The sequence below is a fragment of the Nycticebus coucang genome, chromosome 20 (genome assembly GCF_027406575.1).
Source record: "Nycticebus coucang isolate mNycCou1 chromosome 20, mNycCou1.pri, whole genome shotgun sequence".
Taxonomy (NCBI): Eukaryota; Metazoa; Chordata; class Mammalia; order Primates; family Lorisidae; genus Nycticebus; species Nycticebus coucang.
In genome coordinates this window covers 66,323,426-66,345,693 of record NC_069799.1, presented here as the reverse complement: position 1 = coordinate 66,345,693, position 22,268 = coordinate 66,323,426, and positions in this window count along the sequence as shown.

The following is a 22,268-nucleotide window of genomic DNA, read 5'->3' as shown; positions in this document are numbered from 1 at the left end:
TGAAGAGAAACTTCTCTGAAGAAGACAGGCACACGGCCTTCAGACATATGAAAAAATGCTCATCATCTTTAATCATCAGAGAAATGCAAATCAAAACTACTTTGAGCTATCATCTAACTCCAGTAAGATTAGCCCATATCACAAAATTCCAAGAACAGAGATGTTGGCGTGGATGTGGAGAAAAGGGAGCACTTCTACACTGCTGGTGGGAATGCAAATTAATACATTCCTTTCGGAAAGATGTTTGGAGAACACTTAGAGATCTAAAAATAGATATGTCATTCAATTCTGTAATTCCTCTACTAGGTATATACCCAGAAGCCCAAAAATGACATTATAACAAAGATATTTGTACCAGAATGTTTATTGCAGCCCAATTCATAATTGCTAAGTCATGGAGAAAGCCCAAGTGCCCATCGATCCACGAATGGATTAATAAATTGTGGTATATGTACACCATGGAATACTATGCAGCCTTAAAGAAAGATGGAGACTTTACCTCTTTCATGTTTACATGGATGGAGGTGGAACTTATTCTTCTTAGTAAAGTATCTCAAGAATGGAAGAAAAAGTATCCAATGTACTCAGTGCTACTATGAAACTAATTTATGGCTTTCACATGAAAGCTATAACCCAGTTATAACCTAAGAATAGGGGGAAGGGGGAGAGGGAGGGAAGAGGGGGGAGGATGGGCAGAGGGAGAGTGATTGATGGGATTACACCTGTGGTGCATCTTACAAGGGTACATGTGAAACTTAGTAAATGTAGCATATAAATGTCTTAACACAATAACTAAGAAAATGCCAGGAAGGCTATGTTAACCAGTGTGATGAAAATGTGTCAAACGATCTATAAAACCAGTGTATGGTGCCCCATGATCACATTAAAAAAAAAAAAAAACCAGGACAAGAGAAAGTGGATGAAAGAATAGTAGTTCTGTGACAGGGGAAACCAGCTGTCAATTTGTCATTAATCATGATAAGTGTTAAAATCATTTCTTAAAAGGAAAGACTTTTTTTTTTAGAATGGATGGAAACAACTGTGTTGATTAATTTCGCGTGTCAACTTGAATAGGCTATGAGGTGCCCAGATAGTTGCTCAAACATTATTTTAGGTCAGTGTTTTTTCAATCCTTTTTATCTCACAGCACTATTTGAACCTACAATAAAACTTTGGCAACACACTTCAATGATGTTGATCAAAAAAACAAAGAGTAAATAAAAGGATAACTTACTCTGCTTTGAACAACTTCTTTTTTTTTTTTTTTTTTTTGCAGTTTTTGGCCAGGGCCAGGTTTGTTTGAACCCGCCACCTCTGGTATACGGGGCTGGCACCCTACTCCTCTGATCCACAGGCACTGCCCTGCTTTGAACTTCTTTTAAAAATTATTTAGTTAATGATCTTTAAATATTTTCTTGGATACCTAAGATTCTCTACAGCCTGCTGGCCACCCAGACTGCAGGTACCACCAGCCTTCATAATCACATGAGCCAATTCCTAAAAATAAATCTCTCTCTGAAGCACCCTGTCTAATATTATAATTATACTTATTATTCCCATAAAATATTTGCAGTATTACTGACACAGATGTACAATACTAAAAATATATATCAGGAAAATACTCACCAGTAAAAGAAGATATAGTCATATCAGTGAAAGAGCATGTTGTGGGCAAAGAAACTCTTAGGTATTAAAAAAAATAACTTTTTGTTGATAAAAGGCACAGTTCACCAGGTAGATACAAAACTCTTCAAAGTGTATCCATATAAATATACTTTTCAAGAAAAAAGGGAAAGAAATCATAAGAAGCAGTGGTAAAACAAAAATTATAAGAGAGGATTTTGATATAACTTTCTCAGAAAATCAAAGATAGAGCACTCAAATATCTATACAAATGCACATGTTCAGCTGGAGTTCAACCCCTGGATTTGTTTGTCTCTTTCTGTCTCTAACATTGTCTCTTGCTTTCTCCTGATGTGTGATGCTTTATTCCAGAGTAGCACACTGTCTTTTCCTGTAACTAGAAAATGTCTTTCATCACAGTCCACATGGCATGCTAGCCACCCATACAGACTGCAGGTGCCACCAGCCTTCATAATTACATGAACTCTTGTCTAAAAACAAATCTCTCTCTCTCTAAAGAACCCTGGTCTTTTGAGGGTCTTTTGAATCACTCTGGACATCGTTATTTTCAGAGTTCAGGTGTCCAAAGGCATCTCGTGAGAGTATTTGCAATTAAGTCACCAAGTAGAGGCAACCATTAACTTGACTAGACAGCAATTCTCCAGGGAGCATTATAAAGAGTGTTACTGAATTGGGATGACTTCCAGGAAGATGTTTGGAAGGTAAAATCACTAAGGCATGAGAAATATAGCTCTGGGACCCATGTGTTAGATCAAGAGGTTGAATATTCATTTCCAGGGATCTAAAAAGACCATCACACAGTGCAACTTCAACCGAGAAGCCCTCGACTGGTGTGCTATATAGACCGCATTCCCTTTTACTATATAAAAATATTTTTAGAAAATTTGTTTCATTGAAAACTAAGATGATTTTAGAATCAATATATGGATGCATCATTCTTTCTAATTTAAAGAGTTCCGTTTTAGAAGAATCGCATCCATTTTTGTCGAAGTGACTCCCACTTCAAAATAAAGACTCTGCCAAGATAGTTAATTTAATCTATCAAACTGAGGTCCCGTGAAAGCCAGTTCTGATGTCCTACTTATACGTCACCCTCCTGTTCACTCCTCCATCCGTTTGTCCACTCACCTGCCCACATTCCCACGTTTCCATCCATCCATCCATCCTTCTGTAACTCTGTCCCTACTCATCTGCTATCTATCCTTCCCTCTGTCCATTCATCCATTCACCAGTGCATGTTCCCGGCCATCTACCCAACCACTGAGACACCTGTCTCCTACCCACCCTCTGTCCACCCCCATCCTCCTGCCCACCCTCCCTCCATCCTTCCTTTCCTCTGGTCATCCCTTCTTCCAATCCACTGTTCATTCTACAAATATGTAGTGAGCAGCTATGATGTTCTAGGTACTGTTTTATATTCTGGGGTGTGTTAGTAAATGAATTAACAAAGTTTTTGCTATATTTGGCTTTATAAAAAAAAGGATAGGCAATAAAAAATAAACAAATGCATTCACATTAGCCACTTTGGTTGCAAAAGATAGTGGCCTGTAACTTTTATTTAATTAACTTCTTAGAACCTGAGAATTTAGTCTTGATTAGATAAGTGAATGCTTTGCTATAATGCCCAGAGCTCTTTTTACAACTAAAGTTTAAAGGATCCTGGTGTAATAACATGGACAGTGATTCTGCCATAAAGTCTCATCACTACGGAAAGAGAGTATCAAAATTACATAAAGAATAGAAATAGAAAAATATGTATTTTCCTCATTAACAAAAGAAGATCAATATAAGTAGTTGAAATACTTAACAAAAGTTCTTATAACAGAATGGACTGGAAACTAAATAATTTGATTTGTTTTTACTGGTTGCCAGAGCCCGTCTAACCCATTTACTCCCATTTCCTTACTTTTGGCTGTGGGACCTCAATGAAATTCCAAATTTTCTCAGCTGGTCTGTGAAGAAACTAGGGGCTGGATGAGGAGACAGTTAAATGAAGTACAGAGCTCTAACTAATATGATGGATAGTATTTTAAATATTTATTGAACCAAGGAGATAAATACTTCTGCTTGATTAGTGCTCAACATTTTTTTCTAGTTTAATTATTTTTTAAGCAGGAACTAATTCTTTCCTCTTGCTTCTTTCCCACATCACCCAACTCTACCCCACTGAACTGAATCCTCCACCAGTTCTTCCCCCACTATTCCTGGAGAAAGATGTCAGTAGTGTTTTATAATAAAACTTCTTAGTGATTTTAAGTAATTTTAATGGCTTCTGTTTTGACGATGATGTTTTTACTTTAAAAAGCATACTGAGAAGAGGGGTTTAGAGAGAAGTCACAGGGGAAAGCACTCTGGAGTTCCAAGGGAGGTACAACAATGGCAAACAATTTTAAATAACATTCAAAATAATATCCTCGAAAAATGTTGCAGGCCATCACTTTTTATAACATTGCAAATTATATACTTAAACCTATATACATTTTTGTTGTCATGCTTAAAACTTGAAGTTTGAAAGTATCTGGATCAATTGCTTAAAAAGCAAAAACAAGAATGCCAGTTTAAGCAGAGGAATCCTTCTTCTGGGCAACGCCATTATTTAAAACAGTAGTTTAAACGGAAATGGAAGGTCCACGGCCCTGCCCACCTGCCCCAAAGAAACGCAGGGGTCTCAGACGGAGCTCTTCAAATCTGCTGCACTTGTTCAATGACGCATGTCAGAGCTCTTTCTCAATTAGGCAACCTCAGAGCAAACAAAGGAATGGAAGAACAAATAAAATCGCGTTGGTATCATTTTTGGTACATTAAACAAATCCACATAAAAGAAAAGCTGGATTGCCAGTTGTGTCTTTGAAGTGTATTTCATGAGGCTTCTGAGATGACTTTTCGAGTTGGAAACCACGTCAACGGCATGGTTTGCCACCTAGATTGAGCCCCCCATGTGTCCACCAGAACTTGCTCACACCTCCCCCCCGGAAGCCCAAGGCTTGTATAAGGCTGTCTCGTGGGAGATAAGCCCTAGGTCACAGTCATATCCGTTGCTTCTCTAACACCACATTTATGACACATAAGTCAAATCACTTAAAATATCCCAACTGTCTCCAAAACTTGAAAGGTGAGGCAGCACTGCTTTCCACGGTAAGAATGGGTCTGTAGGGATCAGGGGAATGGACGCTCCCAAACATCTGTATAAGCAGCTCAGCTGTCCACGTGGCTTTCCCAGGAATTTCACAATCATACTTCTCCCTAACACAGCCATCTGCTAAAGGAAGTGGAAGAGAGACGCATGTTTTCTCATGAACCTTGGTCGTACATGTGAACACAGACAGATTTCTCAGTACAGCTGGGAAAAACAATATGGTGAAATGTTTAGAATAAATAACTCCTAAATTACTTCTTATGTTCTCAAGCAATTTGCGGAAGTTCTCACTGGTAACCTCCGGTGGCCTCACATTGCCACCTGATCCCTGGAGTGGTGGTGCTTAGAACTTGAGAAGTTACACTGATGTGTGGGGCTGTCTTTGCAAAGTTAAGTTACAGCCAGTCGTCTGCCTGGGTTCAAACCTGGGACAGAAGAAGAATCGGCCGCACATGTGACTTTGTCCAGCGAAGGGAGTCACCATCAGCTTCAGAGTCAACTGTGAAACTAGTTGACAAGAACTCCAAGGCTTTTGGAACAATCATCCATGGGTGTCATCTGCTTTTAAGGGTGTTGGCTGTGATTGGTATTTGAAGAATAAACACCGTATCTCAGAAAAATTGTTTCTGACCAAAATTGTAAGTTTGCTGTTACAAACAAATTAGTTTGCTGTTCTAGCAAAAACCAAGCCTAATAAACTATCATATTATAAAAGTACAAGATGAATGTTCTCTCCCAGGGCCATGCTGCAGGTACACTTAGATCTTCCCTGCCATTTGCACCTGTCCACAGGTGAGCTTGTATCACACACGCGGCCAAAAGTCACCTCACCTGGGGTTCACTCACGGGCACAGCTAATTAAGCACCACCTTTTATCTTGCTTTTTTTTGTTCTTTTTTTTAGGACTTGTAGCAGCAAATCCAACATGTCTATAATCCAGTAGTTTACATTTCTGTGTCCTGGAGGTGTGAGTAATTCAAAAACTCTTTGGAGATTTATAATCTGGTTCAGGCAAGTTTTGTTAATGTTCCTTGCAGACTGTACCCATTTATTAATATGTCACGAGGTCTCTTGAACCATAATTTTTCTCATCAATTTAATGTGACGAAACCTACAGCTTGAGAATTTCCTATCACCAGTAAATCTGATTATATCGCATTGTGTAGTAAGCAAAGACTACGGAATGATACAGTTATACACCATCCTGTTGCACTGAAGAGTCTGTCCATGTAACATTACCCTGAAAAGCTGCGCTCAGGATCGCAGGGATGCTTCCCGGCTTTACAAGGGAACAGTATTTCTGAATATTTTTTCTATATTTTTAATTCAAAAGTTCTTTTCACCATAGTTGAGTTTTGCTTCTAATTACATGTGTACTATAAAGATGTTCCTCTCCTAGTAGATGTGATGTTATGAGTGGGGCTGCAGGACACCCCCCAACAGATGAGCCTTTCCGATGATATAAGGGACAGGGCCGTGTATGGGAATGTTTCTTTTGTTGTTGTTGTTGTTGTTGTTATTTTTGAGATAGAGTCTTCTTCTATGGCCCAGGCTAGAGTGCCATGGCCTCCACCCAACTCACAGCAACCTCAAACTCCTGGGTTCAGGCAATCCTCCTGCCTCAACTTCCACAGTAGCTGGGACTACAAGATCCCACCACAATGCTCAGCTAGGGTTTTTGGTGTTCTTTTTTTTTTTTCTTAGTAGACATGAGATCTCACTCTTGCTCAGGCCAGTCTCCAACTCCTGAGCTCCAGGGATCCTCCCACAGTGCCGGGATTACAGGCATGAGCCACCGTGTCTGGCAACTCTATTCTACAGGAAAGCTTCTATTCCTCATTTCCACACTCTGGTTACTCTCCCACTCTCCCAAGACAATGGTCCTTCTATAGGGTTTTTGACTATAAACCCACATCGAAAAATACTGAAGCTATAAGATAATAGCTTTGATCCTGTGGTTATTGTAATCAATCATGATCAAGAACTTTTAGACACATTTAAATAAACATTTCACTAAAAGCGTTATGTATTCCAAATTAAAATGTTGCTAAAGACATCACCATTTGTACTGAAAAAATACCATTTTTAATAAAAAAGATTTTACTTAAAGTATTGGGCTCCTTTTATTTTGATTTGCCATCAGAACTAAAGGGGGAAAAATCCTTGAAATTTGGGAAACAAGGGGCCTTAGCATTTAAAAAAAAATTGACTGACAGAAAAAAAGGAAAAACATTGGAATGTAGGTCTTAAATGTTGTTTTATTAAAATACTAGGCTACTGGTTAGCATGACTTTCATTATAAAATGAGACACACATGTAGTGAGAGAGAGAAATGAAAAACATTTCAGAGTTCGCCTTGGCCAGGGTTGCTCCCTACACCAAACTCGTCAGGGGGACCTGTGGCCCTGTCGTCCATAGCAAGTGGTTAATATTAGCTTCTTCCTCTGTCTCAAGTTTTCTTTCTTTTATTTTTTTAATATACATTCCAAAGATTAAAAAAAATTCTAATACAGTATGTCAATATTTTGACTTTTTCGCATGGATTCTCTTAGCCTGGCTCTGGTCCAGGGGTGGCGGTGAGCCAGGCTGTTTGTTGCCCCAAACCCGCTGGACCCAGGGCCACGGCCCAGCGCAGTGACACATCCCCCGGGGCCAACTGAGAGGGGCCGGGAGAGCCATGCTGGACCAGATGGACTTGGGGATTCCAGATGGTCCGTGCACTGGGCACTGGACGCCTCAGAGGGAAGTGCTCAAGGCGAGCCCAACGTGAGCACACCGCGCTGATTGCTGTTTGCAGGTCACAGGTTTGTTTTCACAAGTTGAAAGTTCACGGCGGCTCTGGGTTTAGCAAGACTCTGGGATCGTCTTTCTAACAACGTGTGCTCATTTTCTGCCTCTGTGTCCTATCTTGGCAATTCTTGCGGTATTTTGAACCTGTTGGCTGTTGCCATGTGTGTTCTGGGGATCCACACTCGGTCATCGTGGCTGTTGTGACATTTCCGAGCAGGAGGAGCTGAGCTAGGACTGCAGACCTGACCCGGGAGCCCTGTGCGCCCCGGCTGCTCCTCTCTCTCTCCCTCTCTGCTCAGGCCTCTTAGTTCATGGTGACAATAATATTGAAATCAAGCCAATGAAAAGCCCTACAATGGCTTTTCAGCATTCATGTAAAAGGAAGAGTCACATCTCTCTGAAGAAGCGTAATGAACAGAACGCACGAAAAGTGGAGCCGGGTCAGCCAAATGGTGGATGCAAAGGGAAAATTCTCAAAGGATATTAAAGTTCCACAGGGAACACACAAATGACGAAAATTTGAAACAGGCTTCTTGCTGATCTAGGAGAAGTCTGGACAGAAGATCAAACCAGCCACAACTTTCCCTTCAGCCAAAGCCTAACCCAGGGAAGGCCCTAACTCCTCCCATTCCATGAAAGCTGAGGGAGGAGGGGAAGCTGCAGAGGTTGATCCATATGGTTTAAAAAAAGAAACTATCTCCAGAGCAGAGACGCACAGGGAAAAGCAGCGAGTTCTGGTGAAGATGCTGCAGTGAGTTATGTAGAAAATCCAGCTAAGGCAGCTGATGACGGTGCTGCATTCAACAACACACGTGCAGTGTGGACAAAACAGCCTTCTGCTGGGAGAACACGCGTTTAGGACCGTGGTAACTAGGAAGAGGTCCAGGCTGGGCTCCAAGCTTCAACAGACAACTGACTCCTGGTAGGGACTAACGCGGCTGGTGACTTTCAGTGGAAGCTGGTGCCCACGCACCATTCTGAAAACTCTAGGCCCCTTAAGAATTGTGCTAAATCTATTCTACTGTGCTCTGTAAATGGAACAACAGAGCCTGAATGATGGCCCCCTCTTAACCTTCATGTGGCTTTACATCTGTTTACAGAATGATCTACTGAATATTTTAGGCCTACTGTTGAGACCTTCTATTCATAAAAAAAGATTGCTTTTAAAACATTACTGCTCGCTGGCAATGCACCTGTCACCCAAGGGCTCTGAGGAAGATTTCTGTTGTTTCCATGTCTGCAAACACAACATCCATTGTGCAGCTCATAGCTCAAGAGGTAATGTTGACTTCCAAGTCTCCTATTTTTTAGGAAATACCTTTTGTAAGGCTACAGATTCCATAGAAGGTGATTCCTCTGATGGATCTGGGCAAAGTAAATTAGAAATCTCTGGAAAGGACTCACCATTCTAGATTCCATTGAGAATATTTGTCATTCATGGGAAGAGGTCAAAATGTCAATATTAACAGAAGTATGGAAGAAGTTTTTCCACCCCTCATGAATGACATTGGCAGACTCATTACCCCAGTGGAGGAGGTTACTACAGATGTGGAAGAAATACCAAGTGAACCTAAATTAAAAGTGGTGTCTGAAGATGAGACCGAAGTGCTGCAATCTCATGATCAAACTTGAACAGACAAGGAGCCGCGTCTTATGGATGAACAAAGAAAGCAGTTTCTTGAGATGGAATCTAGCCCTGGTGAAGCTGCTGTGTACGTCATTGAAATGACAACAAAGAATTCAGAATATTACCTAAACTCAGTGAATAAAGCAGAATGTAATCAGCTGTATTGGAAGAAGTCCTTCTGCGTGTAAACGCAGTCCAGCAGTGTCACACGCCCAGAAAGATATGTGATGAAAAAGTCGAGTAATGTGCCACATTTGGTTATTTCGTTATTTTAGGAAATTCCTGCAGCTACCTCACCCTTCAGCAATTACCAGCCAGGTCAGTTAGCTGCAGGTGTAAGGGGGCCCATGCAGCATAAACCATTGTTCAAGGTCACCTGTACTCTTGAAAGTGTTGCTATTATTACTCCTTTTTATAGTTCTGTGGCTGTATAAACTTGATATCATGTTAGAAACTCAGTTTTGCTTATCCAGAAACTCCCGTGCCCTCCCAGCTCACATGGCTCTGTGAATTAGTGCAGTGAGTGCAAAGGTCAGGATGCTCCCAGGGTGACAATTATCTCAGGAAACCCAGAAATTTCTCTTCTTGTGATCCAAACATCATTGTTGCCACATTGCTGGTACTTAAGTGCATCTGTCCGTGGGGTAAGGGTGCTGTCTGTTCTTAAATGCCAGGGTGCTTGCCCAGAGGCCCCCTCTTAACCTTGACGTGTTTTCACATCAGTCTGCAAGCACCATGTACAAACTGTGCTCTGGACCTATGGAAGTTTCTACCCAAAGAAAAAAAACAGGTGTTCCAGGCAGGAGTTTTATTTACATAGGTTTACCAAGTAAGTCATAGTTCAGAAAAGTCCTTTCAGACCTCTGTTTTCTTAGAGTTTTATAGCTCCCTTTAAAATTGTTTAGCCTTTCAGGCTTTGAGATTTTAGCAAATTGATACCACTTCCTGGGAATATGAACCTTGAAATCTTTCTAGTTGCACAGAATCTTACAGTCCACTATGACCAGGATGGCTGGTGAGTGTGTGTGTGACACTTGTATTTCCTTTATTGTCACCTGCCAGAGCTGAGTCACCAGAAATTTCCATCTGCAATCTGCCAAAATGCCTTCACTCATAGTTAATGCAGACTTAGGCATTAGTTTGATTGCCTTTGACAGTATTCCTCCAAACTGCCTCAGCAAACCTGTAACACAACTCCGCAGCATCTGTTTTCCCTTCTCCTGACAGCACGTCACGTCAAAATACTGTCATGCACCTCCACTAATCAGGCATGAAAACACTCTGAATAATAACAATGCTAAACGGAATGCAACTAACCCTCCATTCTGAGTATGAAGCTGACGCTAGATCAGTGAGGGAGTAATGAGGAAATGAAGCCGAAGTCCTAAGAACTAGAAATCCCACCCACCTTCAAATGTAGCATGTGCTCTAAGATACCATTTCTAAACACAATGCCTTTATTGTGGTAAAGGCATTTACTTTCAAAAAGCCTGTTCTAAAACTACAAGTGTAGATGACTGCCTTATTGGCGGGGAGAAAGTGATACAGGGTTCATCAAAGCTCTTAACAGATAAAATAAGTGATAAGCAGATTTTTTTTTTTTTTTTTTTTTTTTTTTGTAGAGACAGAGTTTCACTTTATTGCCCTCCATAGAGTGCGTGGCGTCACACAGCTCACAGCAACCTCCAACTCTGGGCTTAGGCGATTCTCCTGCCTCAGCCTCCTGAGTAGCTGGGACTACAGGCGCCCGCCACAATGCCCGGCTATTTTTTTTTGTTGTTGTTGCAGTTTGGCCGGGACTGGGTTTGAACCCGCCACCCTCGGTATATGGGGCCGGGGCCCTGCTCAGTGAGCCACAGGCACCGCCCGATAGGCAGATTATTAAAGATTTTATAGGATGGGTGAGCTTTGAACAGCGCCAGTGAGCTTTACCACATTTGACAGACTGACTCCCAGCTCTTGCGTCATTCTAATTCTGACGAATTAACTCACGGTTCTTGCATGATGCTAAAAGACTGACACAGGTGTGGAACTCAAGGTCAGTATCTCCTGGGTATTTCCCAAGCTTGTCCTAGAAAGCTGGGTCCTCAGTATATTCTCATGTTCCTCAATAGGTGACCTCAAGTTCATGATACAGAGGAAGGAGCAGCTGAATGTTGAGTTCTTAGATTCTATCTATATTTCTACATGTAGAGATATATTCATTAGAACCTCAAAAAATAAAATATGCATAGCTGTAGTGTGGAAATTTCAAAATACTTCACTCAACAATCAAGTCTATGGTATGAATGGGAAATTATAAACAATTACTCGAGTTCATTGAAGTTAGAATTACATTTTATAGAAAATTACTTACCAAATTTAACAGTTCCTAACAAGCAATAGAAGCAAAAGATGCCACATTAAATGTAAACACTATATTTACATACTATTTTATCAATTTTTTGCTCCACATAAAAAAATAGGTGTTCAACAGTGAAAACAGAACTGAGGGAAACATCATCAAACTACTAATGTGAAAAACTGGTTTTAAATACAGTATTTTTCAAAGAGCATTTAATATATTAATTACAAAGTATTTTCACCTGTTTTATTAAAGAAAAACCTTGATGTTCTTTACTAACAAACAATTACCTTTAAAAGTACAGAAAACCAACATTTGGGTTTCTAATTCAGCATTTCCAGTATGTGTACAGGGGAGACTGTGGACCACCCGTCACATCCTACTGTACAGAAGGCCCTCGCTTTCCTCCCGGGCAGGACACCACGCTGCTCAGGGGCTGACTGCGTTATTGATGATTTAAGGAGAGAAAGTATCACATTTGGTGAACCCAAGGTACCGTAGATGACAACACGCATCCATTGTCAAACGTGTCGGGATGTAAGATCTTTGCAAGTTTGAGCTGACAGAGAAATGCAGACAGAGGAGACATCGTTCCACAGAAGACAGGCTGGCGTGGCCTGGGAGAGGTGGGAGGACAGGCCGGCGTGGCCTGGCAGGCGGGAGGACAGGCCGGTGTGGCCTGGGGGAGGCGCTAGGGGCCACTGTGGAGACGAACCGGCCTTCTCTGTAGTCCGTGTACCCAGGTATGGTTTTTTCCTGGTGTTTTCAGCTCCTGTCTCGAGGCATTGTTCGTTGCCTCTTCCACCAGGGTTGAGAAGTCATTTTGATTTTGTTCTTGGGGGTGTTGTCTAACTCTTAAAGTCATGTACTACAATGCAAATTAAATGAGAATGGAGATTACACACACTCTCCAATATATGTTAGGATCGAGGGAAATGGCAAGATGTTATTACAATGATGTGTCACAGATAAGGGAGTGTCACGGTTTAATGTGGAAAATCACGACTTATATCTGTATTTTTATTCATTTTGGAAACATTAACTCTATATTGTAATAATATATAAATGTATGTCACATTTTCATTATTCTCAAAATTAACCCTCCCACGAGTAGGCCGTGTTCCTTGCCTGCTGTACAATTGCAGAATTGGGTTTTCCTTTCATCTTGTGCGAGCTGGCTAGGAAATGAATCCCCAGAGTCGAAACTCAGTGCTCTGCAAGTTAATAGAAAAATGCTACTATTGCCAATGTAAATTAGGTCGCATGCTTTTGTATTGGGTAGAGGTATTTCTGGCAGACAGTTTTATGCCATAAACTCCAAATTAATGGACGTAGATTATGTTACTGATCATTCCTGTTATTGTCTAACAAGAATAGATACTCATCGAAAAATCACCCTATCTCAAATACAAAAGCAGGCAGACTTAAAACATCAGAAACCTGGGTAGGAGGCAGGGGGGGCTGTGTGAAGAAAGCCTGTTTAATTCTCAGAGGCCTCTGCAGAATAGTTTATCTTGAGAGATGATTTTGCCATCAGTGGAATAATAGAATTCACTGCTGATTTATTATTATTATTATTATTTGCTTTTCTTCCTTATACCTGCCTGAGTTGCTTGTATCCTAATCAAGAAGATTTTTGTCAGAAGCCTCGAGGGTCTCTGCCTCGTATTTCTGTAGAAAGCATGGTTTTAATCAGTGGCGTTTTAAATGTTTTCATACAAATGTACAATCTTGCAATTTTATGGTATATGAACAGATACATATTGGTACCAAAACGCTCTAATCTACTCTAATCTTACTTTGAAGTGTATTATTTGGAATTGATTTCAAGCGTATTTACACAATGATTATTAGTTACTGCACAGGCCCCAGGCCCATCACACAATGAGTCTCTGCGCCACATGTCCCTTCCCCCTTCAGGTCAGCTCCTGCCCTAGTCTCTCCCGTGATACACAGTATGCATATCTCCTTAGATAAGGGAACTATCCCCTTTACACTCAGACACAGGTTATGAATAAAAACAAACTTTTTAATGTTTAATTTTTTGAATTTAGTCTTCTAGATGGGATGTTTTACCAAAGTGTCAGAATTATTTATTACAATCCCTACCACTGAACGGTGAGTGAGTGTGTATCAATCAGCATGATAGTGTTATAGTCTGGATGCTTAATAAAGGGTTTTAAATCAATTAATTAATGAAAATTAAGACAACTACTTTCCTTAAGACTTCAAAGGGTTTTGAAAGGTAGAAACACGTATCTTGGAATCCATAATGTGTGAATGTTACTATCTACAAAGTTTGTTTTTTATCTTGGCTTATTGTCTTCCTTAAACATTAAATTACCAATTTGTTCTTGAGCCATTACATTAAAAGGCTTGAATTAATTTTAGGTACATGCTTACAAACTTAGGGGCAATTCTTTTTTATATCCCCCCAATAAATAACTCATGCTTGTCATGTAGACTAACTTCCAGGCCTCTCAGTAACAAGAACCAAACATTTCTACTGGTCACAGATGAGTGTCTTGAGTTACACCCTTGTTTCTGCATCCCAGGGGTTATACACTGGTTTCCGGGAACCACACCGTTTCTAGCAGTCAGTCAAAAAAAAAAAAAAAAACAAGTCAATCAAATAAAAGAAGTATGGGTGCCACCTGTGACGATACGGCTGCTCACGTGTGTGTGTAAAAAGCACCACAATTTTTACTGTCGCTTTAAGAGACAACAGAAAGATTCACCATCACATTTGGCAAACCCTTCCTCAGAGCTCCTTTCTCAAGCTGAGTCATTGTGTCTCCAGATTAAAAGATCTGCTAGATTATGTGTTTTTGCAGGTAGGCAACTTTTAAAAGAATTCATTTATTTACATTTTAATAGCCTTAATTTCTAACCATTTATGGCCAGAATACAAGGGCATGATAGCAGGACAGGGGACAGTGGGGTAGTCCCCGAGAAGCACAGACGGGTTGAAGCTGGGCAGGTCCACAGTGAAACAGGAGCCACACATCACACGCTCTCGGAGCAGTGGGAAGGAAGGTCATGATTGCACCGCTTATCATCCCTGCCTGTTATATCTGCACAGTGGCTAACCTGCTAAAGGATGTTGCAGATGGCGTCATTTTGCCTAAACTTCACAAATGCAAGTCAACTTCCACTTAAATTTAGAAAGCAATTCATTGTTATTACAATGCTAAGAATTAACTGGTATTAAAATGGAACTAAGCTACTAAATAAAATGTGAGTCTCTACACACACACACACATATATATATGCTGAGCACACAAAGTGTCTTCTTGGAGGAAGAGTCTGGAAGTCGAAACATACCTTCAAAATGTTTAGGGCAAATGTGTTTCTGGGGTCAGAACCTATTCTTAAAACTGTGTACTATATATTGAAACAAATTGTTTTACGGTTGTCAAAGCATTTTGATATTTAAAAAGCAAATTTATAACAGCCAAAAATTTAGAGCACAAAGATAAAACGCCTTGATGTCACTTACTCTTTGCCCACAAAAAGCCTCAGATGTGAAATTAAAAAAGGGGGGCAGTGCCCATAGCTCAGTGGGTAGGGCGCTGGCCACATACACTCAGGCTGATGGGTTTGAAGCTGGCCCGGGCCTGCTAAACAATGACAACTGCAGCAAAAACATAGCCAGGTGTAGTGGTGGGCGCCTATAGTCCCAGCTACTTGGGAGGCTGAGGTAAGAGAATCACTTAAGCCAAAGAGTCTGAGGTTGCTGTGAGCTGTGACTCTACAGTACTCTACAGAGGGCAACATAGTGAGACTCTGTCTCAAAAAAAAAAAAGTTAAAAAAGAAGAAAAGCAATGGAAATGTTTTCTGGTGCTACGAAAAGGGATGGGTCTTGTTCTTTGGGGGGCATTAGAAATATTTCCACCTCCTTTTTTAATCTTCCTGCTTCATCCACATCATCAAAGCATGTTATCCGCCTTAGTCATTTTGCGACGGTCACTGGCTGTGCTGTCTTCTGTACCCTGGCAGAGATGTTGTATCTGGGTTTCCTTAGTGATACTCAAAACACAGTTTTTCCTGTCCTCCCATCCAGAGCACATATTTTCAGTGGAATTCCTGTTGTGTGGGAGACCAGCTCAGCCCCATTCACACACTCGCCCTCACAGCTGCGGCCCCGAGGGGCTGTTCCTGCCTCTCCGAGCTGCTCCGGCCCATCCCCCTCCACATCCTGGCTGGACAGGGAGACTTTGTACACTCACTTCTCTATTTATTTGCTTAGTATGCTTCAGAGTTTTTTTTTTTTTCTTCCTTTTATTTCACTCCTTTGAGTAAATTGAAGCTGCAAAAAAGTTTGCCCACATGGAAAGAAGGCTGAACTAGCCCAGGATTACTTTACTCAGATAACTAGGGGCTGGCAGGTGGGAGGGGGAGGTCAAAGAGGAAGGAGTGGGAATCAACGTGGGCCCAGGATTGTCCAGACATCGTGTCCCAGTATTGAAAAACCATGAAATGGGACTGGGAAGCTGAGTGACAGAAAGGGGTGATTGTTACCATCCTCACTGCTGTTACCTGCCCCTGCTGCAGACTGGCTCAGTTCCCTGGGGGCAGGGTGCTGCGCTCCTTGAGAAGATGCAGAATTTCAGGGGGGCCTCAAAGAGGACACCCAGGACAACATGGATATTTCTTTTTGACTAAGGAAAGTCACCATGATAACAACGTCAGGGGGACACCTGGGTCTGCTCCTGTCAACAGGACTCAGCATGTGAACAAACACGCAGTCATTTCCCACCAGGATGTGCCCTCTGGACCCATGCTGAGCAGGGCGCACCTGCGGATGACGCCAAAGACAAGAACGTCCCCTCTGCTCTGTGACTTAATTGAGAGGGGGTCTGGGAAGCAGTCAGAGATCCTGCCTTAGGATAGACACCCAGGGTCTTCTCAGGGTGGTTGTTGTGCAGACAAAGGGTCGTGAGGGCTCAAAGCAGCAGCTCAGGGGCAGCACCATTCTGAAGCTGGTGAACCAAACACCCAGGGGAAGACAGGGCTTCCAAAGAGGCTGCTGCAGAGAAATGAAAACTGGGAATGATCCTCACTGCGCAGTGGGGGACAGGCTTCCCTCAAAGGAAGTGAGCGCAGTCCGTGGTCATCTGGGCCCCTCACAGAGGAAACCCTGGGCGTACAGGAGCGATGGGTCCCTCTGGAGCGTGGGCCCCCCTGGCAGCTCTGTGTGCACCGTATCCACAGGGCTCACACTCAAGCGTGCCTTGTCCTCAAGGACTGAAACACACGTCCACACCGATGAGCTTGTTTGGTTCACATGTGAGATCGGTATCATCCATTTTCAGTTTTCAAATAAAGTGATTGAGAGCCTCAGTCTGAGAAAAAAAAAAATCCAGATCTCTCAAGAACTCAACTCTACATTTCACTGTCCTGCTCTACAAAGTCATTTTTGTAAAACAAGCCCTTAAGCTTTCTCCCAACATTGTGAAGGCGGTATAGATGGAGATGTTCGTAGTAGCAAAATGTGGTTCCATTTTTCACATTTTTAATCTCAAAAACTAATGCTAAATTTTGTTTGACTTACCAAAAATGTTTTCCCTGGCCCTGGAAAAGAAAATGTTTTTCTGGTATAATTAACTCAGAGGGAATGGTATCATAGAGAGTTGGAAGGTCTATAGGATGCCTGAATGTGGTGGATTTTATATACTTTTATAAGCTCTTTTGTTCTTTTTTTTTAATCATATCAGAATTCATTGTTTATTTTCCCCAAATGAGCAGTTTTTATTGATGCTGGAAAACGTAGTTTTTACGTGTGTTTTTCTCCCCTCTCGGTGAAACAATGAGAAAAGAACAAACAACTTGTTTAGAGGTAGAGTGATGGGACAGCGATTGAATGTCAGCTTAACTGTCAAAATCAGAACTTTCCCATCCTATTTTAGGAATGAAAATATGTCCTGGTTAGTGATCCTCACCCAGTTCGGAAGGTTAGATGTGACTCAGTCTCCATGAATGTGGTCTGCTCTTATTTTCAGAAGGGCCTCTGAGTCATGTGGAGCTGTGTCGAACTCTGTTATGGTATGTTATTTTAAAAAGACAGCGTGCAGAGAGGAAATTGAACTCTCTTTTTTCCAAAATCTCTGCCCTTTAATAGAAGAAAAGGGCAAGTTATTTCCCACAAATCTCACTTACTCTATGCAGTGGAGGCTGTAATGTATTTTTAGCTCAGATATATGCTTCGTGTGGCTGGGCATGACCTTCCTGACTAAGAGGACTTTAACTCTGTAATGTGCACTATTCCTGCATGGATTTAGCCTTAGAAATGGTTAAGTTTGCATTGCTTACAACTTAACAAGTGTAGTACTGATCTATGGTTACCTCGAGAGTTCAGCAATCCAAAGTGCAGGCTATAGGGACACATGTTCTATACTATTCATCAGTCTGAAAATGCATGTCTTAAGAGAAATTCAGTTTTCTCAACTCAGAAAAGTAGGAATAGGGTCTATGTTGCCCGTCTTCCTTAGTTGTAGCAACATACAGTGAAGTCCTTGGGAAAGTAAAACAATGGTCTGCAGTGGCGGGCCCATGGTCTGGTGTGGTGGGCCAGCAATCTAGCGTCGGGGAGGCCACGGTCTGGAGTGGTGGACCCATGGTCTGGAGTGGTGGGCCCACAGCAGTTAGTTCATGGTGGGTCAGGTTGGTGGGCAACTCCATGGCTCATAACCAAGTGTGAGGTCTTCCCCCACTCGTAGACCCACCATTGGGAGGGCGTGTCAGGTGCGTGAGCAGGTCTGCTGCGGTAGTGGGGTCATGCCTGCATTCCAGGGTCCCTGAGTCTTTGGGTGTCCCCCCTACAGGCTACCCAGGACATCCTGACACTCCAGCTTCATTTAATGGACGCCACCTCCAAGTTATGACACAGCCAACCAACCCAACCACTTGCCTCAGACACACAAAGAAGAGAAGCTTATTTATTAATTTAAAGCAGATTCAGACTTCTTAATACCTACTCTGGAACGTCAAGACCAACCCTTATTCTGAAGTTTCTTGAGGGAAGGTGGCCTCGTTCAGCAAGTTGGTCTCTTGGATTTACTTTGGGATCTGGAGAGAGGAGGGATGGAGCCTCGGGCCCATTCACATGTTTCCTCCCACCGGGTCCCTGTTCCGTGGTGTCTGTCAAAACCTTGCTTGTCCTTCCCTCCAGGAGGCTGTGTGCCCAGTGACACATGGTTCCTGTGTTCTGACAACGAATGGACTTCATAAAGCTGGAAAGCTTCTGCACAGCTAAGGACATAAGTGGAGTTGATAGCTGGAATCTATAGAGAGCGCAAATCAATCAAGAACAAGAAGAGCAAACAATTCCGTCTACCACTGGGCAAGAGACATGAACAGAACCTTATGTGATGAAGGCAGACAGACAAAAGGCTAAAAAACATTTGGAAAAATCCTCATCATCCCTGTGGTCAGAGAAATGCAAATCAAAACCACACTGAGCTATCACCTAGCCCCAGTGAGCATGGCCCACATGACAAAGTCCCAAAGCTGCAGATGCTGGTGTGGATGTGGAGAGAAGGGAAAACTTTTAAACTGCTGGTTAGACTGCAAACTCATACAGCCTCCTTGGAAGGAAGGAGGAGTCCTCCTCAAAGGACTCAAATTAGACCTCCCATTTCATCTTTCAATCCCGTTACTAGGCATCTACCCAGAAGAAAAAAATATCATCTTATTATAAAGACATTTGCACCAGATTATTTATCACGTTCAATTTGCAATTGCCAAGCTGTGGAAACAATCTAAATGCCCATCAACCCAGGAATAGACTAACAAGCCGTGGTATATGTACACCATGGAATACTATTCAGCCATTAAAAAAGATGGAGACTTTACATGTTTTGTATTAATCTGGATAGAATTGGAACACATTTTTCTTAGTAAAGTATCACAAGAATGGAGAAGCAAGAATCTGGTGTGTTCAGTCCTAGCGTGAGGCCAGTGGACAGTCTATTACACACTCATGTAAGAGAGGAACTGGGGTTAATTGAGGGAGCTGGGAGAGGGGAGACGGGAGGGGTGGGTGGAGGTATCCCCACTTAGTGGGCACAGTGTTGGGGTGGATGGCACATCGCTTAGGGGTGGGATGAAATTATGGAGGGCGCTTTACTTGGTGAATGCAAGCAGGGTAATCTAGTTCTTTGTACCCTTAGTTAAAAAAAAAAAAATTACAATTAAAAAAAAAGAGAGAGAGAGAGAATATCGACTCTGCACCTTGTTTCCATTCCCCACCATCTGCCCACCTGTCCGTGCACTGCAGCCTGACTTCTGTCTCTTACCTCCACTCTGACATCCAATGACTCCCAGGACGGCAGGGCCGGCGGAGGGTGTCACTCCTCTTCCTTGGCTGGCCCCGAGCCTGAACCCTGCTGTCTCTCCTTGCTCTAGGAGACAGCCCCTCTCCTTGCTGAGATCTTCTTCCATCACTGGTTTAGCCTTCTCAGCACCCTTCCCCTCACCTCTAAACGTGGATCAGGTCTGTGCTGGACGATGTACACCTGGGTCATCTGCATTTTCACCCCGGGATCTCTTCCTATCCACTCACACAATTTCCACTGTCAGCTCGCTAATATGTCAAGGAAGCTGTCCTGAAATCAGGAAGCCCTGACCGCACGGCACACCCGAAACCTCGTCGGGGTGCTCCCCTGGGTCACCTCCATTGCTGTTCCCATGCGCTGGCCCGACTGGCCATCATGTCCAGATATCAAGCCAGCTGTTCGCTGCTATCTTCGCATCTCTCTGTCCTTCTAGGAGCCCTTTAAGAATTTCTTCATCCTGTATGCTGAAGGCTTTCCAATATGAAAATTGTTATTGCATAACCCCCTTTCCCTATTCTAAAATTGTTCTGGCTTCTTCTCCTTTTAACACACATACACCTGACCTGACCTCTCTGTGTGACCCCTCGTCTCATGCATCTGTGTCTCTCTGCTGTCCCCGTCTCTCTGCTGTCCCCTTGCTTTCTGGGTTTTGGGCACACCGGCTTCTGTTTTGATCCTTCACTATGCCAGTTTTCTTCCTGGCAGACAATTTTCACATTCGTTCTTGAGATCTCCATCTCACTCCCTCTCTTCAGCCCCGAGGCCCTTTCTTCCAGTTAACTCCTAATCAGGCTGCAGGCCTGAGCTCCAGTGTTGGTTTCTCGGGGTGGCCACCAGCCACCCACCTGTCTACCTCAGTCTTTGGTTTTTCTTGAGCTGTGCCGCTCTTCTCTGCAGCAGGTGCAGCAGGGACCACAGCTCAGTCTTTAAAACTCCTGTGCCTTCCTCTTAGAGGCCAAGTGACATTCCATTGTACGTATGCACTATATTGTGTTTATTTGTTTATCCATCGATGAACCAAAGGACACTTAAGGTTCTTAGCTCTCGGCTATTGTACTTAATTCTGCTATAAAAATGGGTGTACAAAGATCTCTACTTTCACTTCTTTCAGATATGTAGCCAGAAATGGAATTGCTGGGTCATACAGGAATCCCATGTTTAACTTTCTGAGGACCCACTCTACTGTTTTCCACAACGGCTGTACCATGCTGTGCATCCCAGCATCAGCACACGAGAGCTCCAATGTCTCCGCATCTGGCAAACTCTTATTACTTTCTATTTTGTTTTCTATGGTTTTCACTTTTGTTTTTAATAGTATCCGCCCTGAAGTACGTGAGGTGATCCCCCGTCTAGTTCTGAGTTGGTCTTCCCTGACGGTTAGTGAGGCTGAGCATCTTTCCTGGTACTAAACGTCAACTCAAATCCTTTGCCCAGTTTCTTACTCAGGTTGTTTGAGTTTGGTTTTTGTTGTTTGCTCCCCTTTGTAATATTTTGAAAGATCTAAAATTAAAACTTAATTTCATGTTAATTTTCCCTGCTCAGCAATGAATGACTTTTGCAGGTTGTAGATACAATTTCTGATAAATGTCTTATATTTAAAAGTTAAAAAAAAAGAATTTCATATTCATACATAGCTATTTCATCTTTATTTTTTCATTTTAGCTGAAAAGTTAAACCACTGTTTATCCATGGTTTTTAGTGGGGGTAGAGGGGTGGGAGGTAGTTTTCTGCTCTATGCAGATACACAAAAGCCAGATAGTCCTTTAAGCCATCTATAGAAGTAACATTTTGCATAGGATATTTCCCTGCTTCTACCATGGCAGAGGTGAAGAGGGAGAGTTTGACTGATGGAAGGGAGCAATCAGGCTCATCAAGGGATTGCTCAGTAGAGGGGATTCTCTCTGGTCTCTACACGTCGTCTCCTCACCCCTCCTGGTCAGCGCTGTGCAGCTAACCGTCATTCCCAACCCATGTGGCCACATGGTTAAGTTCTCATCAGTAGGACATGAGCACCCAGGATGTGTGTGTGTCTCCCCTATAAAAAGACCTCACTTCCCTCCTGCTGGGCGGAAGCTGCAAGGATTGGAGCATCTTGAGGTAACATGCTTGGGGGACGGATGGAGAGTGTCCCAGGTCACCTGGCTCTGGAGATGATGCCTTGGAGCAAGACCTGTCTACCCGGTGTGGACTAGCATGTGACCGAGAAAGAACCTTCCAGCTGGCATGAACCATGGCATCTCCGGCCACTTGGTTATAATAGAGTTTCCTTCCACTCATCTGGGCTTCTTTGCATCTCATTTTATATTTGCTTAAGTCAGTTCTTTGCAGACCTAAACTCCACTGATTTATAGGACTGAATAAGGCTCAGGGGAGACTGCAGGAAACAGAAC